Genomic DNA, 19,702 nt, shown 5'->3' on the forward strand with positions numbered 1-19,702 from the left:
TTTAATTTAATCGCCAATTAAATTGAAAGACTAGCACCACAAACACATACAAATAAATAAATAAATACTAAGATTCTTTTACCAAATCTATGCCGGAGAAGCTGAAGATGTGAATTAGCAATCCTTTACACAAATATACTACAGGGTTACTTATTGTAATTAAAACGCACTGTACTATTGCTGATATTTTTATGCACGGCAATGAATAGTACTGCCTATTGTAAGCCGCACAGTTGCCTCCCAAAATAGTAAAGTTGCTTAAAGAAACCTCTTACAAAAACTACCTCATTCTAGTAATAATATAAAACATAGGCGGTCATAGCACTTTCTGCTTTGTTTGCTGCCACTACATGGTGGTACATAATCAAGGCTAAACTGCCACCTGCACACGCTATGATCCCGGAAAGTTTACCTGGGCTCGGTTTTTTAACACTAGAAGTCCCGCGGCAGTCATTTTGGTGGTTTTTGGTTTTAAAATGTAATTTTTTCCAGTCGTGTAACACATATGGGTCTGGTCTGGTCTGGTCTGTTCAGGTGTTTTATAATGTATTGGACCTAGTGTAAGCTCAGAAGTTCGTTATTGATGGTTACATACTGCCTACTAGGGGGTTTTGTCAGTAATTATTGTTGGGTATGTCACTTCCCGGGTTGTAAGAAAAGAGAAGGAAAAGAGACGCCATTGCTAAAGAGAACAGACAAACAGAAGAGACGAGAGAGGGAAAGTAGGACAACCACGTAAGCAGCGCGTAAAGTAAATATATACTGGTTTGCACGGTGCTTTTGGATGCAGCAGGGGATAATTATCTACACATTCTCAAGAACAACAGCAGCAACGATACTTGTAAGTACAGTTTTACCAAATATTCTGTACATTCTACTGCGAGTTAAGAGCATAATAAAACTGTAATGGCTGACGAAGACCAGTTAGATGGGGCTGCCGCTCAACAGCCAATGGGGGCCAGCACAATAAAGCGGGGAATGCCATTTCGTTTGGAGCGTCCACCGCCCTTCACGGGACATGGCGCTGAATCATTCAGATCTTGGATTATACGTTTTGAAGTAGCTTTAAATGTTTCTGCATCTAACCTTGATAAAGCAAAGCTTTTACCATGTAGATTGTCAGGTGCTGCATTTTGTTACTGGCAGAGCCTCACTCCTGCCATAAAGAATGATTATGTACAAATAAAAAATAGCCTGAGTGCCGTTTTCGGACGAATACGGTACTTGGCAACATTCCAAACCTATCTGAACGCCCGTCCTCGGAAACCAAAAGAACCACTAGAGGTTTATGCTGCAGAAATTGGAAGTTTGGTGGATGAAGCCTTTCCTACTTATGGTCCTGAAGCAAAGAAATGTGAGGTTTTTGGGAGATTTGTGGCGGGCTTGGATTCTGCACTTCAACTTAAAGTTCATGAGCATGGAGCTACTACAGTACAAGCTGCCTTAAAAGTTGCTGCAGCCATGAATATTACAGCTCCTAATTCATTCATGCCATTGTCTGCAGCAGCTTCCCAGTGGCAGCACACTACACAAGCTCCAACTCACATTTATAAATTATCAGTTGCCATTTCAGAAATAAAGTCAGAGTTGTGGGACATTAAGCAATTTCATGCAAAGAGCACTGAAGATAAAACGATCAACTCTCACAGCAGTTTGCCCACCTTCAGCATGATGTTAATGTGATTGTGCAACACCCACCTCATGTGCAGCATAGTTCAGACAGCCATGCCTACAGCAGGGGCTGCAGTCCCTCACGTTATGACCACCCACCTCCTAGACACCGTGGTAATTATTCACCATCGCCTCGCCACTCACCCTCACGTGAACACAGGACACATCTTGCCCTTCGCTTCCATAGTCCATATGCTGTTGACAGAGATCATTGCCACTGTCCCTCGCACAGGGCGTTTGATGACAGTGAACATCAGGGAAACTAGTATTAGCGGACATTGTGGACCAAATGCAGCTCAACCGATCCAACAGGTCCATACACCCTCCTCTGAGTTGCAAGCGGATGCAGTCCCAATGTCTTTCATTCACCTGATTTTAGAAGGAACAGAGGTCAATGCTCTTGTTGATACAGGATCAGGAATTTCACTTATTACAGAAAAATGTCATCAGTCCTTTCCGTCACTACGATCACAACCCTTAGTGAAATCCTTTGTTTTTGCTTCCTCCATCACAGGACACCTTCTGGACATGCTGGGCTCTCTTAGTGTTCAGCTGCGTGTTGGAAACCAAACTTTACACCATGTGTTTCATTTTGTGCGTAGTGCAAGTCAACCTGTCATTCTCGGCTGAACTTCTTTCACAGCACCATGTTACCATTGACCTTCCACATGGACACTTAACATTCTATGGCAACAATTTGCCTCTTTTACTGACACACCACCTCACCCCACTGCAGAGCAATGCTGTTATTCTCTCTTCTGTAACTGTGCCAACATTGTCTGAGATGACTGGGACAGCCAGCCTGATCAGCAGTGCAGTGAGTGGCCCTGGGAACAGTGAGTATGTGGGCCTCCTTGAACCATGCCTGAGTGATAATTCAGGATTAGCTGTGGTCAGAACGCTAACCACAGAACATAACAGCGTAGCAGTAGTACATGTGGTAAATCCATCAACCCAGCCTGTGCATCTGTCCACCGGATATAATCTTGGACAGTTCCATTCCATAACTGGCCGTCCATACGAAGAATTTCAAATTGTGACTGACATCACAGCCTCCATGCAGCAGCAGGCTAAACCTTTGGTGAATGCTGACAGTTCGTGCTTCACCTCCTAACAAAAGTCTCAACTTGAGTGTCTCCTGCTAAAATTCTTTGACATCTTTAGTACTCTTTCACATGACTATGGCCAGACAGACCTGACTGAACACAACATCAGGATGGGTGACGCCACTCCAGTCAAGTAACGTCCATACCTCACATCACCTGCAAAACAAGCTGTAATGCAGACTGAAATAGCAAAACTGCTTGAACAGGGTGTTATTGAAGAGTCTCACAACCCATGGTCTTCCCCTGTGGTCCTCGTCCGGAAAAAGGACAGTACATATTGGTTCTGCGTGGACTAAAGGAGGTTGAATGCTATTACCATCAAAGACTCGCATCCCCTACCACGTGTTGACGATACCCTGGCCAGACTTGCTGGTGCGCGTATCTTCAGTACCATCGATCTTACTTCAGGCTACTGGCAAATTCACCTCAACTCCATCAGATTGTACCATTTTCGCATGATGCCAATGGGAATTTGTAATGCACCTCAAAGCTTCCAACACCTGATGGAGTTGGTCTTGCGCGGCCTTCACTGGAGCATCTGTCTCTTCTATTAAGATGACATCATTGTCTACAGTGCAAATTTTGATCAGCATCTTGAACATCTCAGAGACGTCTTTCACTGATTCCATTCAGCCAGATTAAAACTCAAACCCTCAAAGTGTCACCTAGCTCAATCTGCAGTTATCTTGCTAGGACATTCAATTTCCAGTGAGGGTGTGCAGTCTGACCCAGCTAACACAAAGAAGTTACAGACATGGCCATCACCACAATCTCCCACACAGGTCAGAGCTTTCTTAGGTCTCTGCTCTTATTACAGATGTTTCATCAAAGACCATTTTGCTGAGCTGCTCCACCACCTCACCCACAAGAACGTGCCTTTTGTTTGGACTGATGACAGTGAAGGCACCTTCCAGACTCTCAAGCAGGTACTGTCCACAACTCCTGTCATGGCATTCCCCAATTTGGAGGTTCCCTTCTTGTTATATACTGACGCTTCACAGCAAGCTATATGGTCAGTCCTTGCACAAAAGTTGGATTCAAAGGAACATGTGATTTCTTATGCTAGCAATGTTCTTACAGCTTCAGAGAGGAAGTGGTCCACATTCAAAAGAGAACGGTTTGCTATTGTCTGGTCAGTGCGACACTTCCGTCACTGTCTTGCTTGTCATGCATTTACTATTGTCACGGATCACAAACCCTTAGTGGGTCTGATAAAGATGCGTCTTGACAATGACCCCACTGGAAGACAGGCTCGGTGGTCTGTTGAAATGGGTGTCTAAGACTGGTGTATCATTCACAGGGAGGGTTGCAAGAATCTCAGTGCAGATGCCATGTCTCGATTCAGAGCTGGTTGCTCCACCCATCACTAGCTACAGAGCAACACAAACAACTCTCACCTGCATCAAGCGTGACCAAAGCATCGGTCACAAGAGCGGTCGCCAGCACAGAACCGCCGCAGCCACCTTCTCCATTATGTCTTTCAAGTCAATCCGGCACACAAATCAGTGAGCCTGTGCACCTGCCAGCACTTGGTGAACATTCAGTCAAACGCCTGGGACCTCCGTAATCAACAACGTTCTGATCCTGATCTAAAAATTGTTTTTCAGTGGATGGAGCACAGGAGGAAACCCCCATTTTGGAGACTTCGCTATCTTTCACCCTTCCTCAGGAAAATGTGGATTCAGTTTGGTTGCCTCACCAAAAAGGATAATATGTTGTGTCGACAGATCCGCCACTCATCCGCTAAGAGTGAGTTGTTCCAGACGGTGATCCGAAAATTCCTTTAATTCCTGAGGTGTTGCAGTACATTCATGGCCAGAAATGTCAGCTGACATTTCAAACCACTGCCAACAGTGCCTAGCCTGTCAGTCACAGAGGTCATCTGTGCCTCGATACCAAGTTCCCTTGGTGCCCATTACTCCAATGAGGCCATTCCAAATAATTGCTGCTGATTTAACAGAACTTTCAACATCCATGAAAGGCAACCGCTATGTATTAGTGGTTATGGATCTCTACACCAAGTTTGCTAATCTCTACCCATTACGAGATCAAACTGCTGGATCTGTGGCTCGCCGTACTTTCGAACAATACATACCTCAGGTCCCTGAAGCTTTAAATTCAGATCAGGGCAGACAGTTTGAATCAGACTTGATCAAGGACCTCTGCAGATTCTTGGCAATCCTCAAGCTCCGCACTTCATCATACCACCCTCAGTGCGATGGAGCTGTGGAACGCTACAATTGCATCCTGAAAGATGAACTGGCTAAGTACTTTATTGACAGAGGTATGGAGTGGGATGAACATCTCCATCAAGTTGAAATGGCTTATAATATCACAATTCATATTAGCACTGGCTTTACCCCCTTCTACTTAGCACATGGGCATGAAGCACCGCTACCCCTCCATGTTCTTTTCCAGGACCCCCAGCCCATGGGTTCACCTACCCCTGGGACACCAGCAGCATATGCGGTTTCCCTCAAACGGCAGTTACAGCAAGCTTTTCAGGAAATTGCAGGTTCAGTGACCGAGCGAAATATCATCAAAATCTCTATTATGACAGATGCCTTAAGTACACTCCTTACCACACAGAGAACTTCGTGCTTGTGGATAACCCAGTTCATCATCGTAACAAGCTTGCTCCATGGTGGATCGGGCCCTACAAAGTGCTTCGTCCTATTTCTGTGTCACAGGATCACCCGCCAGTGAACTTTGAAATTCAAGAGCTTTCAAACTCTCAGGTTAAGACAAGAATTCTTCACTACAACTGCCTGAAACCTTACGTGACGCCTAATACACCTCCGTCAACCCAGGATCCTGGGCCTCAGTCCTCAGTGGCCACACCACCTGCATTGACTTCTTTAGCTGGCTTCTTACCTCCTCCTCCTCTGCCATATCTTCAGCTCCAGCTGTCACAACATGGACAACGTGTCTTGCTGCATCAGCCTCTCGGCCCTACGGGGAACCTTGGCACCAGCAGGAATGCCCTGCTCCCTTACCTGTGGAACAACCGTAACCTCATCTGTCCACCTAGTGCACCAACGCCACTTGTCCGTCCTCGATGACAAAGACAATTTAAGAGACTTTAAGTTGGACTGATTTTATATATTTTTTCTTTTATTGCTGAGTAGTTTATTACACACGCAACAGGGAAAAAGTTATCACTGATGGCTAAGGTTTTTTTTTTTTGTAGTGATAGAAATGAGGACATTTCTTCAGGGGAGGGGGAGTAATAATGTAAGCTCAGTAGTTCGTTATAACTGTTAAATACTGCCCACTAGAGGGTTTTGTCAGTAATTATTGTTGGGTATGTGACTTCCCAGGTTGTAAGAAAAGAGAAGGAAAAGAGACGCCATTGCTAAAAAAGGTTAATGTTGTGAGTGTTAGCGTGTCCTTTGTTTAGCCTACAGTATTGGCTCTTTTGAAGCTGTAAGGTTCTAAAAACCCAGGAGAATATAATTGTACCTTTGACCCAACAAACTACCTCCGAGTCTTATGTACTGAACGAGCAGTGTTGGAGAGTAGCGAGCTAATAGTAGCAACGCTACTGTAGTGAGCTACTTTTTTCTGTAGCTTTGATGTAGCAAGTTACTTTTATTTTACAGTAGCAAGCTATTTTTTTCCTGCAAAATGTAGTTGCCGCTACTTCAGCCGCTACTTTTTTTCTTCTTCAGCAGAAGCATAAATAAACTGTTTTGATAACTCTGTTGCCCCTGAATGTGTTAATTACTGAGCACTATGGACAACTATCCCACTTCCTTGTTTGTGTGTTCTCTGCATAGTTTGATAGGCTGAGCTATCAATATTACACTATTACAATATTAGTTTTAATACCACAGAACCCCCGCCCATAATGTGTTTTTTAAACCAAAATGTTTGGATGCTGCATGCTGATCGGCTGTTGAAGACCCATATGCACAATGCACTTTTATTAATTAATTAATTTATTTAGATTTTACCAAAGAACTGGTCAATTAATAAATTATCAATACACACCAGAAATAAATGTACATATTGTTGTGAGGTCTTTTATTTAATATTATTATTTTTTTGTTTTATTTAGCTTTTCACAAGCTGTCAAATCAATTAAAAAATCAATTAACAATAGTATCAGTATCAATACACAGTATCTACAAAATAAACCGAATGCAGATTGACTTGTTTCATTCCAGTTTTCTTTTGTATTGTATTCCTTTTTGAAATAGTGTAACACAAATCTTGAGTATAGAGCCCATCGTAAGGAAATCTAAGAAACCATAAGTGAAATACACACAAAAAAATGCTTGAGACCGTATAAACGAAGTATACTTGTGCCAAAATAGTATAGTTTTAGTTTAAAACTATACTGTTTTGGTACAAGTATACTTAAAGTATAGGCCTACATCTTTAGACAGAGATTGTGTTTTTATTAACTGGATGAAACAACTTATTAATAAATAATTATTTGCGTAGGCATACAGCAATTCACCCTTGGGTTTTGTAGGAATTGTGCAGGACTAAAGGTGCACAAAATGCATGGCACTGATTGGATTGTAGGGGAGGTGGGGTGGGTGTATATTATGGCCGGAAAATGTATTGGTCTGCATCTCATTAATAAATAAGAGACACCTGTTTCTGTGTTGTGCGAGTTCTATTTTGCTCTAATACCGGTATTTTCTTTATATCGATTTAATTAAACCTGTGTTTTTATTTTATTTTTATTAAATTGTTCATCCCCACCACTGATGCATCGCAAATAACATAAAATTCCAGCAAGGCATTTCAGACTGAGGGAGAAAAAACGATATAAACAAACAAACAAACAAACAAGCAAACACACAAATAAATAAATAAATAAATAAATAATAATTGGGCATAGAAAAAAAAAACACATCTGTAATATGGCTGAGGGCAGCAATTAAGTCCAGGGAAGCATGTCTGCAAAGGCAGGATTCGAACCGTAGATTTATGAAACAACTAATGAAGTGCCAGTCCATCACGAAGAAGGGTTACGTGTTGGTTTGTAAACCTGGAAAGAAATACCAGTAAAACGTCGAAGACATCTAGCACCAGCTGAAGGACCCATATTATGGTGAGTTACACCTATTTTAAATATTTATGAAAAAAAATTATGCTACCACAGGGAACTTTGTTTGCAGTGATTATTTTTGAGTTTTAATCCCATAGTGTCACAAAAAACAACCATACGTCAATAAATAAGTAATTTTTAATGTGTCAAAAGCCCTATTTGTAAAAATAACATGTACGTTTGAATAACGTTTTTATATTATGCAGGCACAGTTTCACTCAGGGTATTTTAGAATTAACAAAAAGTCGGATTGTATCAAGACACTGTTAACATAAATTACGCTGAATAATATACATTGTAATTAAAAAATTAAAAAATAATATTTTACCATTTTTTCAAACAATGTTGCATATAAGTCTTAATTATTCGTTATTAAATATTCATGTTTCATTTTTTTTTTTTTTTTTTTTTGGAAGATCCGTTTGTGTTGTGTGCCTACTCCATTTTAAGGTCTTAGTGGAACAACTTAAGATAAATGACAGTTGCAGTAAAATACATTCTAATGTGTCCCCAGCATTTGATTAATGCTGAGGATGGACAACGAACATATCCATGTGATACAAACAATCCAATACTTACATTACTGAGTTGGTGTGTGATTTCAGGACTCAGGGGATTTTAGGTGTGAGGATCCTTCACCCTGAACCCCGAATCCAAGTTACTACGGCGGTTTCATTGCAGATATCGCCTCCTTGGCACATTTGACCCCTTCTGTAGTCTTAAAAGATTAATGTGACAATTCAGTTTTTAGGAATCAACAAAAACATATTTTTGCGGGTTTTTTTTAAAGGTATTTAATCATATATATATATATATACGGTCGCTAAGTTTTAATGCCAGCGTCGCAAAAATCGGCAAAACGATCTAATTAGGGGCAACCCCGTTGCGGCGTAACGTTGCAAAGCCTGCAACTAAATTTCGCCTTTCCCCTGGGTCTAGCACGTTCTCACCTGCATGTACTCTGGTTTTAACTAGCTTTGTGCATTTGAGGTAAGTAGCAAGGCAGGGCTACAGTTAATTATTTTTTATCCAGACTGGGATAAAATTGTATTCTTTTATTGTATTTATTGTAGGAAATGTTGAAACCCTCCAGTTTGACCGTGTCTGATCGACTATTTTTTCTCCAAAGCGGACGAATATTCAAATGTGTTTTTTTTTTTTTTTTAAATATATAAAAAAGTTTATTTTTTTGTGTGTTGTTGTGTCCATTTTACACACAGTCGTATGTTAATGCAACACAACCCACGCCCTGTCATGTGTTATCCCTTACTTAATAACGTTTGTTAATATTTATTATAGAGGGGCAACATTTGCCTTGACAAACGCTTGAATAATAATTCTGACCGTCACAAACAGCCTTTCCAGTCTCTGAAATCCAGTGGCTGTTTGTCATTTCGTCCGCCGTCGTGCATTTTCTCTCGCTCAACCCCAGTCAAAGTGTTTTTCTGGACCTTGACCTTACCATGACCAAGAAATTCAGACTGTGACAAAAAATAATTGACTCTCCGATCTAGACCATTGGAGTGAGTTTGAAGTACAACAAATAAGGCTATAATGTTGTCTTTGAAATATGTACTTATTCCAGATTTAAGTATAAAATACTATCAATTAACCAAAACATCTTGCCAGCCAAAGAAAAAGGTGTGGTATTGTCAGTGCTAATAAGAGGTAAGAAAATAGATTTAGAAATGTGGTTAGCACTCTTTTAATGTACAAAAGGAGCCAGTCTCTTTTGCACAAGCTGTTAAAGCGCTTTTAATCTTGTCTTATTGGCAGGGTCAGAATCCATTATGGCAGTGCACCATGCAACACAACTCGTTACATACAGTATAACCAGCAACTTAGTGTAATTTTGCAGATGTCCCACTATGGCAACAGATGTTTGTGGATATAAAATATACACATTATGTATACACTGTAAACTCAATGTAGCAATTATGGTAATTTTGTTTTGCAGATATTTCATAAACATGACATTTAATGTTACAGTATTGTCCAGTTATCCTGTAGGGAAAGCCTACAGCGTTGGCTAAGAACATTGCAACAGCTTTTGTACTTTGCTCTCATGACCCTTTTGTCTTCGTGTTCAAACTCTTCTGTAACCCTTGTTTTGTTCTTGTTGTCAGGTGTTGTCGGTGGACGATGAGGAGTATGGCAGCACTAACTTGGAGTTCCTCATCCCTCATGACTTAGTGGATGGCTTTGTCAATAACAAGAAAGAGACCTACAGGTTCAAGTGAATTTCTGGCTAGTGTTCTGTAGACCCAATTTGGGCTCTTTGCAATACTGCAAACTTAATTTATTATGAATCTGTGTGCCTAAAGGGATGACAAATGTGTGCTGATATCCCTTTGACAGGTTTCAGAAGGTCTTTGATCAGGAGCCAAACAGGAGGACATCTTTGAAAATATTGCAATGCTGGTTCTGACAGGTATGTTTTCCTTGTTGGGTCTTTAAAAGCTACTGTAATCAATTGCTGTTTGTGTTAAAATATGCTGGCAAGTTAAAGAACACTAACATTATTTCTTCTCAGTAACTGTTGTGAAAAAATAAGATGAAAGGCAAAGCCGGGCATTTACCTTGTAGTGTGCAAGGTTTATTTGTATTTGGACTAGTTTAAGTTTTAATCATATAATGCCTTAGGTCCAACCCGTATTGAAATATTCAGACTGGACACCGCTTCTAGTTAATACAAAGGAACAGTTTTATTAGAAATAAAACTAAATAAAGGGAAATTAAAAGGTGCAACAACTAAACTAAAGTAATACAGAAAGGAAGAATTAACTAAACTAAACAGTACAGAAAAGAAAAGATAAACAACGACACACTCCCTATAGCTGGTTAGCTATCCAGACCAATCTATGGGAGATTCCCTTAAAGGATACAACCACATTCCTGACAGTTACTTAAGACGAAGATTAATCACACAGATATTTTACTTTGTTATTATTTGATCCAAAGCATTGTTAAATCAGTCTCATAGATATTTTAGTTCAGAAGGCAATTCTCACTCTTGCGAGATAAAGACACTCTTTGCATCCAGACAACCTTATGAGAATGATCTAATATCAAGACAACTAATTAGGATTCAAGCTTTTGCCTTGTAAAACCCACATCAATTTGTATGAATCACATACAACAAAACAGTTACTATAGTATTCATTAACTCAAAGCATGAATTGAAAGCAATAATACTTTTTCTTACATTCTACCTCAGACAAAACGTTAATTTTACTTTACGGTCGGCTTATTCTCGAGTTCATAAGAGAATAAAAACACTACGTGCTAAATACTTAACAGACTTTTGCTGCCTTTTCCAGCTGCAGGGTTTTCCCCAGGCTTTTTCAGCCGGACGGGCCTCCCGGCAATGTGTCTGTCGCCGCCCGGCTGAAAAATCCTGATCCGCTCGTCTTGCAGATGCTGCTGTGCCTTTGGGATTGATTGCGCTTCTAGCAGACTAGATTAGTGCGTGTTGCTGGGTGAAAAAAACACATAACAGCTGTGTTACATCTTGACACAACATTTAACCAATCTGAGAGATAAAGGGGTGGGTTTTCTGAGTTAAGCACTTCGAGAAGCTAAAACGTTAAAAATGACTGCTAAAAAAACAAAAAAAAACAATTATGTTCAAAGCAAAAATAGTGACCACGAACCCAGGGGGTTAAAATAAGCTGACGATTGACACAATCCACTGCCTAATACTATATTTGCACACTTACTTTATTAAAGATTATTTTCGGGTATTGTCATTCTGTCCATTTTATATCGTATTATTGTACTGTGAGGTGATATATAGTATATAATAACTATACATATGCACAAAAAAAAGCATATTCCTTTTGTTGTGTATAGCAACAATATGTACCCAGGTGCTTGTGAGAGATATTGGGGGTTCATATATAGAGGCTGTACGCCTTTTAAGAAGAAAGGTGTGATGAGATATCAGCTGTTGTCAGCCAACATACAAATACTTAAGTGCATAGGTGCTGGATTATTACACTGTGGTTTCATGCAACAGTTATGATGGTGACCAAACGTGAGTGAGTACTGTTATGTTATTTTTTTTTTTTTTTTTTAATGAACAGCTGCATTCAAAGAATGTAGAACAGTGAAAAACAAAAATAGACATGCATTAACAAAATGCCCTGAAAACTTAACATAAAGAAAACAATTTAAATAAAGCAATAATCTTAATAATTAAACTAAAAAGGAAGTGAAAAGGTTACTGTTTTATTTATTTATTTATTTTTTGGTGAACTCCAATAACCCTACGTTATCTTTCCCCAGTCAAATCGCAGAGTGCCTCAATAAGCACAGTATAATTTACCATAATACAAAACAGGAATGTAAAAGAAAATGTAGAACATAAAAAGCACATCCAGATGCAGTCAACGAAAGATAACCAATTATTCAAATTCTTTGTCGTATTATATATTTAAAGTAAGGCAAGTTTATTTTTCCATTATAAGTGCTCCCGGCTATAATGTTCTGTCGCCCGGCTCTACAGAATTTCTGGGGAGAACCCTGCAGCTGGTCTGTATGTCATCCAAAACAGGCACTCAAAGGCTCTCCTGCAGGCAAGGAAAGTCCAGGTACTGAGGGGTCTGTCTTCCTTGCCTTGTGTCTCCACATCAGGGGACAAAGTAAATGTTTTTGCAAAAACAGCAGTCATTAACTATTTAGGTATTCCACTGAAACAACAAATCCTCCACACGATGTGCACTCTGTCGAGTATGTCTGGGATATTCCACCACAGACTCCGGCACTGCTAGCTTAATAACAGACTGAATATATTTCAATCTCTGTCGATTTCAAATGATACTATCAACTATCTTCCTCCAGTGATCAATCAGGGCTAAGTTAGAGATTTAATTCCAAGTACTATTAGGATTTTAGACTCCCACACCTAGGCAAACACTGGGGTTGTTATCCCATATCAGTTTCCGAAAACGGTATCTCTGTTCAAGCCAACCATCTTCACTTCTAAATTCAAAGGGTCTAGGTTGGCCAGGGTGTCCTTGGCTCACTGTGCACCAGTGACCCCTGCAGTCCGGGCTTGCCTGTTAGCTGCCCAGGAGTTGCGTTTTCCTCCTACGCTGTAGCTCCTGGGTGGCTGCATGGTGAATCCGCAGTGTGTGAAGAAGCGGTCGGCTGACAGCACACGCTTCGGAGGACAGTGTGTGTTCGTTTTCGCTGCTCCTGAGTCACAGCAGGGGTGGTAGCGGTGAGCTGAGCCTAAATAATAATTGACCATTTCAAATTGGGTGAAAATAAAACAATAATTGGCAACAACTACATTTAAAAAAATAAATAAAAAATGCCTTTCTCCCATCCAAATGTTAACAGAGTTTGTTTCCAGACTCCAGCCCCCATAAATGAGCTGAAAATAAACATAATTGTGTCTTGAATGTGTTTGATAACTGGGATAAATTGGGGGGAGGTAGCTCCATTTGCGGACGCATCTAATTTACAAACTTGCAGTGGAAACAATGCTGAATTAATCACAACGAAAGCTAATTATGGTGTCTGGCATTCGGACTGCAGCAAGAATTTATTAGGAGGCACGGAAACCCCCCTCTGAGTGTGGTGGGACCTCTGAAAGTCAGACAGTTAATGGCAGTTATTTATCTGGTGATAAATGGGACGACAAAGTGGAGGTATTTGTAGTGAGGAATTTCCTCTGGTCTGCTGAACTTGACTGTCATCTAAATACCTGCTTCCCTCTTTCAGCTCTTCCTCCTCTAACATGTAGAGATATTCATCCCACACCACAGCTGAATACAAAATTAGAGCTACTGGTAACCTGAAAAAGCAGATCACCTTGACTTACATCTACTGTGTGCACATGGAAAAATGAAAATTTGATGCTCCGTAACTTGTGCTAAAGAATGTCTCCATAACTTGTGCTAAAGAATGTCCTTTTCAAGTTTCATCATAATTAGGAAGGTGCTCACCAAATATGTCAAAATAGAAATGGGACAGACACATGCCTCAAGATTATGATACATTTAATCATTTATGACAGTGTGCCCTTTTTCAGAGTGTAAATGTAATCAGGACAAAGGATTCTCCTATAACAAAAATATTATTATTGTTATTAATAATAATAATAATAATAATAATAATAATAATAATAATCCACCACTGACCAGACATTTCTCTGGTTAGCTTCTAAAATTTGCGTGAGAATCAAAGGTGTTATTGTATGACTGGGTAGTGCTTCAGACAGATTGCAAGCCACTCCTGTCTCTCTCTAGCACCAAGGTTTTTAATAGCGTCTGAGGCTAATGAGTCATCAACAGACCGACCCAACTCGTTCAGCCAGTTAGATCTCCAGTGTCTCGCTGGACATGGAGTTGGTTTAAAAGGCTGCCATTGGGATCACTCATACTGTGCTTTTTGGAAAATGTAAGACTAGATCAAATGTGTGGCTATTGAGTCATTCTAGTAGTTTACATGATCAGGAGGATCTCCCTTATTACCAACAAAAGTTCATGTCACATCCATGTTGGTTATCTACACATAACAAAACCTGAGAAATGTAGTAAATTAGTTGAATTTCTTAGTGGTATTGTTTAGCTTGCCCTGTCTGTCCCCGGGATTCTCATGACAAATACAAAGCTTTAAAGCTAAGCAGAACATCTTTGATATTAATATGTTTCTGTATGCATAGCCCCAAGCCGACTTGAGAACACCTTAAATTGTGATAATTCAGCCATGCTGTATTTATATACAGGGGAGTTAGAAACAAAGTACCACAGGTAAGAAAAAAAGATTATTACAGATTAAGGGGTCTGTTGAATTGATCTCTATGAGACGATGAATGCAATACGTCAGGCACAGAGCTATAGCAGCTTCACTCCGACCATGCAGCAAATGTTGAAAATGTTCAACATTATTCAACCCTATGCGATTTCAGGTCATGGACGCATGAGAAAAGGCTGTACGACTTTCCAAAAAAGGTGCATGTCGCAAGAGTGGATGATGTAATTCCGACCTGTTGCACAGGGTCGGAGGCCCTCAACTCTGAACAGAAATTAGGCCGGAGTCTGAACTATGAACTAACCTTGAAGCCTACTCTGATATTTTGCTCTATATGTTGTTTTGGATGATTCCAGTGGTGACGGTATTAAGATCTGGCATATTTTAAATCAATTGAATACACCCCCATGTGTTTTTTTTTTTTTTTGTTTCAGGAGTACGAGAAGATACTAATGGCAAATACAAACAGTGTTGTATGAAACATCTTTTACTTGGCTTTGGTTTGCCTGAATACCTTTCATGCAAGGTCTCTACTAAACTACCAGCAATTTGCCCAGGACTTGCATACATGAACACCAAGTCCACACTTCTATCAGTGTTCCTGTCTGATTGTAAACCTATAACCAAATAGAAAAACACTAATAGATTTATATATTTATATATATATAACACCCATTAAAATTTCTGCATGTATTGGCTAAGATTTGATCCAATCATAGTAGGCTTTATACAGATTATTTTCATGTCTAAAATGTCAAGGCTCACAAAGACAAAGTTTTCAGACTACTTTTGTGTAACTGACCATCAATGCTCATACCTGCCCAAAACATTACAGATGGTCTTACAATGCATTCATTCTACCAAGCAGCAGTCAGGTTGCTCTCCATTTTCTCTTCAGTTCATTGAAGTCCATACAGAACCTGAGTTTTCAGTAAAGAGGAAAATACTGACAATACTGGCTTGCACAATATGTTAATTTTCAATTATTGTCTTATTCCAAAAGGGTGATCTAGATTCCCATCATAAATGTAATTTTCATTTTTTTAGACCTTGAATTAGCATGACAAGCTTACCAATTGCTTTATGGAATAAAATAAAGAATATTGACACATCCACCCAGTTGTAACTTAAACTGGGCAGACGAATACTCTTGACATTTACTGTAAATATATTTAAAACAATGCAGTACAATTGGCAATCAGGCTTCTCCAAGTCTAACATTTCATAATATTAGCGTTGCCTATGTACGGTAGACAGTTGTGTGATTATTATTATAGCAGAAGTGAAATAATACATGAAATGCGGCTTTAGCTGCCAACTCCCCTGCCGTGGTGTACTAGTGTTCAGGAATGGGGAGCTGTAAACAGGAACAAGCTTCAGGAAAGCCCAGGCTTGAGTGACAGCATGCAGGCTGCATCATTAGTCTTGACATTTCAAATCGGCACATCCTAGTGTCAGCTCACAGCTTCATCTAAGCACAGATAACACTGTGTAACAGGTTTTTTTTTTTTTTTTTTGTTCCTGGGTAGTAAGTGTTATTTCCTAATTGTTTATGCCTCAAAAGTATAGAAAACGGCTATTATTCTCCACAAACTTTGTTTTTGTGACCAGGACATACAGTATAATCGTAAATCTCGAAAAACTACTCACTTCTAAATCTTGAGTTGTCATTTTTGTATTACTTTAGTATAAATACATGTTAATTTGGATTCATATGTTGTTTTTTCTGACTTTATGTGAACGAAAAGACACACATTTGCCCATTTTCCCATTGGAAATAGTGATATTTTGAAATATCACTGTCCTGGTCACAAAAGCAAAGTTTGTGGGGAATAATAGCCGTTTTCTATACTTTTGAGACATAAGCAATTAGGAAATAACACTTACTACCCAGGAACAAAAATTGTGTTACATAGTGTAATCACAACCATCTTTCTATTCATTGTTCTTAAACAGCATTGACAAATAATTAACAAACCCAGAACTGGAAGACCCAAAAAGCTGTCTAACAAGGATTAGCAATACTTCAAGATAATAACCTTAAGAAATAGAAAGAAGACAAGCGTTGAATTGACAACAGAACTGGCAGAAGGCACAGGTGTCAACCATCAAATCAACAGTACGAAGGTCACTCTTGAAATCAGGACTTAAAGGATGTGTTGCAGTAAGAATACCTCTTAAGAAAGGGGAACAAGACTAAAGGGCTAAAATATGCACAAGAACACAGAAACTGTTGATCAGTGAACAACAGCACCTGTGCCTTCTGCCTTCCAGTTCTGGGTTTGTCATTTACAGATGATGTTTCTCTGTACTTATTGATTATGCCACTAGTCAAAGATGTCTAAGACTTTTGCACAGCAGTGTATATTTCAATTAAAGTTATTTTTGTGTTTTTTTTTTATTATTTTTTAATAAAATGACTGCAGAGTTTCCAGGAAAGTTCAGCCCTGGCTGTTTGTCAGCAAAGTTTAGATCTATCTGTGTTTGCCAGGAATGACAGCCATACAGACTACTTTGAGCAATGAGCAGAAGCTGAGGGCTATATGTATTTAAATTTGCTTAATGAGTTATCTATTTTAATTCATTGCTTAAACTTGACATACAGTAGTTTTGCGGCGTCTCTTTGGTCTCTTGTTTCCCAGTCCTCAGTTGTAACAACACATCTACATTACCTTGCTTACAAGATATCAGTTTCAAACTAGGTAATCCTTGGATATCAACAGTCATCCCTGTCCGGTCTGTGAACTGTACCCATAGTCATTCTGTCAAAGTTTTGAACCTAATTTGTGGTTCATGGTTCATAATAAATACAGTACGGGAAGCACAAAAATGTCTATTGTTAGCTAGCAAAAACATTGTAAAAAAAAATGTGTAATATAAATATTTTGTTCATTCATCACAGCAGTTACGCTATTGCCCACAACCCTCTAAGTAACAATGGAATCCACATGAAAACACGCGTCCGTTCCAACTTCTGCTCTGTCCAAATGAATAGAATGCTTGGGGTATGAGGACACGACGACAGTCATGAAATAGAGAAGAAAAATAAGTTTTAGATTTATTTTTAACTTTTACAAGAAAATCCCAAATGAGACTTGACAGGGTGGCGTCACTGCCCAAGCTGTTACCGTCAGAAAAGAGACCCAGAGACAGAAAGCTGCAGTTTAAGCGCTGGTGCTCACATTTATTAATAAAACAACACAAAAACAGGAACAAAATAAACTGGCACGAGGGCCAAAATAAAATGTTCAAACAAAAGAATAAATCACTTGTAGACTGGGCATTAGCTTATACGACAGATACAAAACAATTAAAAAATCACAGCAAACATTCACGTACAAACACCCACCCAGAAGAAGGATTTCACCTTCCTTATATATGTGGCCTCTCCCCAATTAGCATCGATCAACTATTGCTGGCAGGGATAGATTTAACCCCATCCCTGCCAACCTCAGATTCCCCCACACGCTATTTACAGCAGCAGGGCTTCTGCCCCGTCACAAAGTCCATTTAGCTTTGTCCCAGTTTTTCTTTCGAGACAAAAGGATATATCAATACTTATAGTAAATGAGGGTCTTTATCCAAGTTCTTTTTTAACAAGATGGAATGCAGACAGTAAACACAATAACAGGATGTGTATACATGTAAACTTTTGAGGAAATTACAGCCCTGAGATTGAATGAATGGCTGCAGTATCCCTGTAGCGGTTACGTGATTGGACAACCCTGATTCCTGCGTTCTGATCTTTTCTAGCCTTATTATGTATTATTTTGCTGTATTATTGTTTCAATTGAGTGTTTTGTGTTTGTTTAACACAGTGTTTTGTTATTGTTGTTTTATAGCTAAACTCATGCGCAATGTGGCCATCTCCCAAATTAATGAAATAATTACCATTTTGGGAGGTGGCCACATATATAAATGTGAAGCAGCTGCTCCAGAAAGGTTGATAAGAGTGGAGAGTAGGAACTAGATTGAGCGGAGAGAAATTGATAGTAAGATAAAGGCTTTAAAACAATTGCTACAAAATCATCCCGTTCACAGCAGTTGACTTTTTTTTTTTTTTAAGTCCGTACTGTTAATTGTAGTTTCCTCTGGCAAATGTGCTGTACAGCAGTGCAACTAACTGAGTAAATAACTAAGGCAAAATAAACTGGAAAAAGTGTATTTGATTTGACATGTTAATCGACTAACATGTAGCTGTAATACAGGTAACTGGCTGGTATTACAGCTATTTAAAAATGAAACAAGTCAGGGTTTAAAAGCTATTTTGTCAAACCTTGCTCTCCAATTTTAACCATATGTGGCCTCTTGCTAGAGTTTTTGCACTGTGCCACTATATTTTCCTAGACCCCATGGTTATGTTCAGGTGTCAAACACGGCTTTCCATCAACAGTGTTGCCTAGTTTTGCTGTTTAAGTGGGGCCTGTGTTTTTTGTCTTCAGCGTTCTGTCTGGGTGCAATGGCACTGTCTTTGCATATGGGCAGACAAGCAGTGAGAACACCTTCACCATCACAGGGGGAGGAGAGCAGTACAGCAACAGAGACATCACCCCCCCACACACTATCCTATCTCTTCCAGCAGTTCCAGAAGGTGGGTCTATCTACAAATGAGAAGAGGCCATTTGTCCCATCAACAGGTATATAATAATAATAGTAATCTTTTTTTTTTTTGATGGCTCAATTCATACAGCACATTTCAAAGCATTTTACAGTTTAAAACTACACAGCAATATTAAAAAAAAAATTGTCACAGCAGCATTTCCCCACACAATGGACATGAAGCAGGTTACACATTAAAACAAGGACACACAACAAGTTTAGCCCAGAAACAGGACACAGCACCAGTACTGTACAACACATAAACAACCAGCCCTACACAGACTCAAATGCCATTTTAAAAAAATGTGTTTTTGGTTGCTTTTTGAAAATATCAACAGTATTTGAATCTTATTTTCTGTGGGAGAGCATTCCAGAGCTTGGGTGCATAGCAACTGTAAGCCCTATCTCCCATAGAGCGAGGCCTAGATTTTGCAGATCTCAGGTTTCTCTCAGGTATGTTTTATTTTTACCTGTATATTGTGGACCACTCATTCAGTTG

General features: G+C 39.4%; 1 pseudogene; it reads left to right on the plus strand.

Moving 5' to 3' along the window:
• The first annotated feature begins 11,865 nt into the window (after window positions 1-11,865).
• The window catches only part of LOC121317699, a 31,257-nt pseudogene continuing 23,420 nt past the window's right edge, over window positions 11,866-19,702 (plus strand).

Source organism: Polyodon spathula, chromosome 6, assembly GCF_017654505.1.
Source record: "Polyodon spathula isolate WHYD16114869_AA chromosome 6, ASM1765450v1, whole genome shotgun sequence".
Classification (NCBI taxonomy): domain Eukaryota; kingdom Metazoa; phylum Chordata; class Actinopteri; order Acipenseriformes; family Polyodontidae; genus Polyodon; species Polyodon spathula.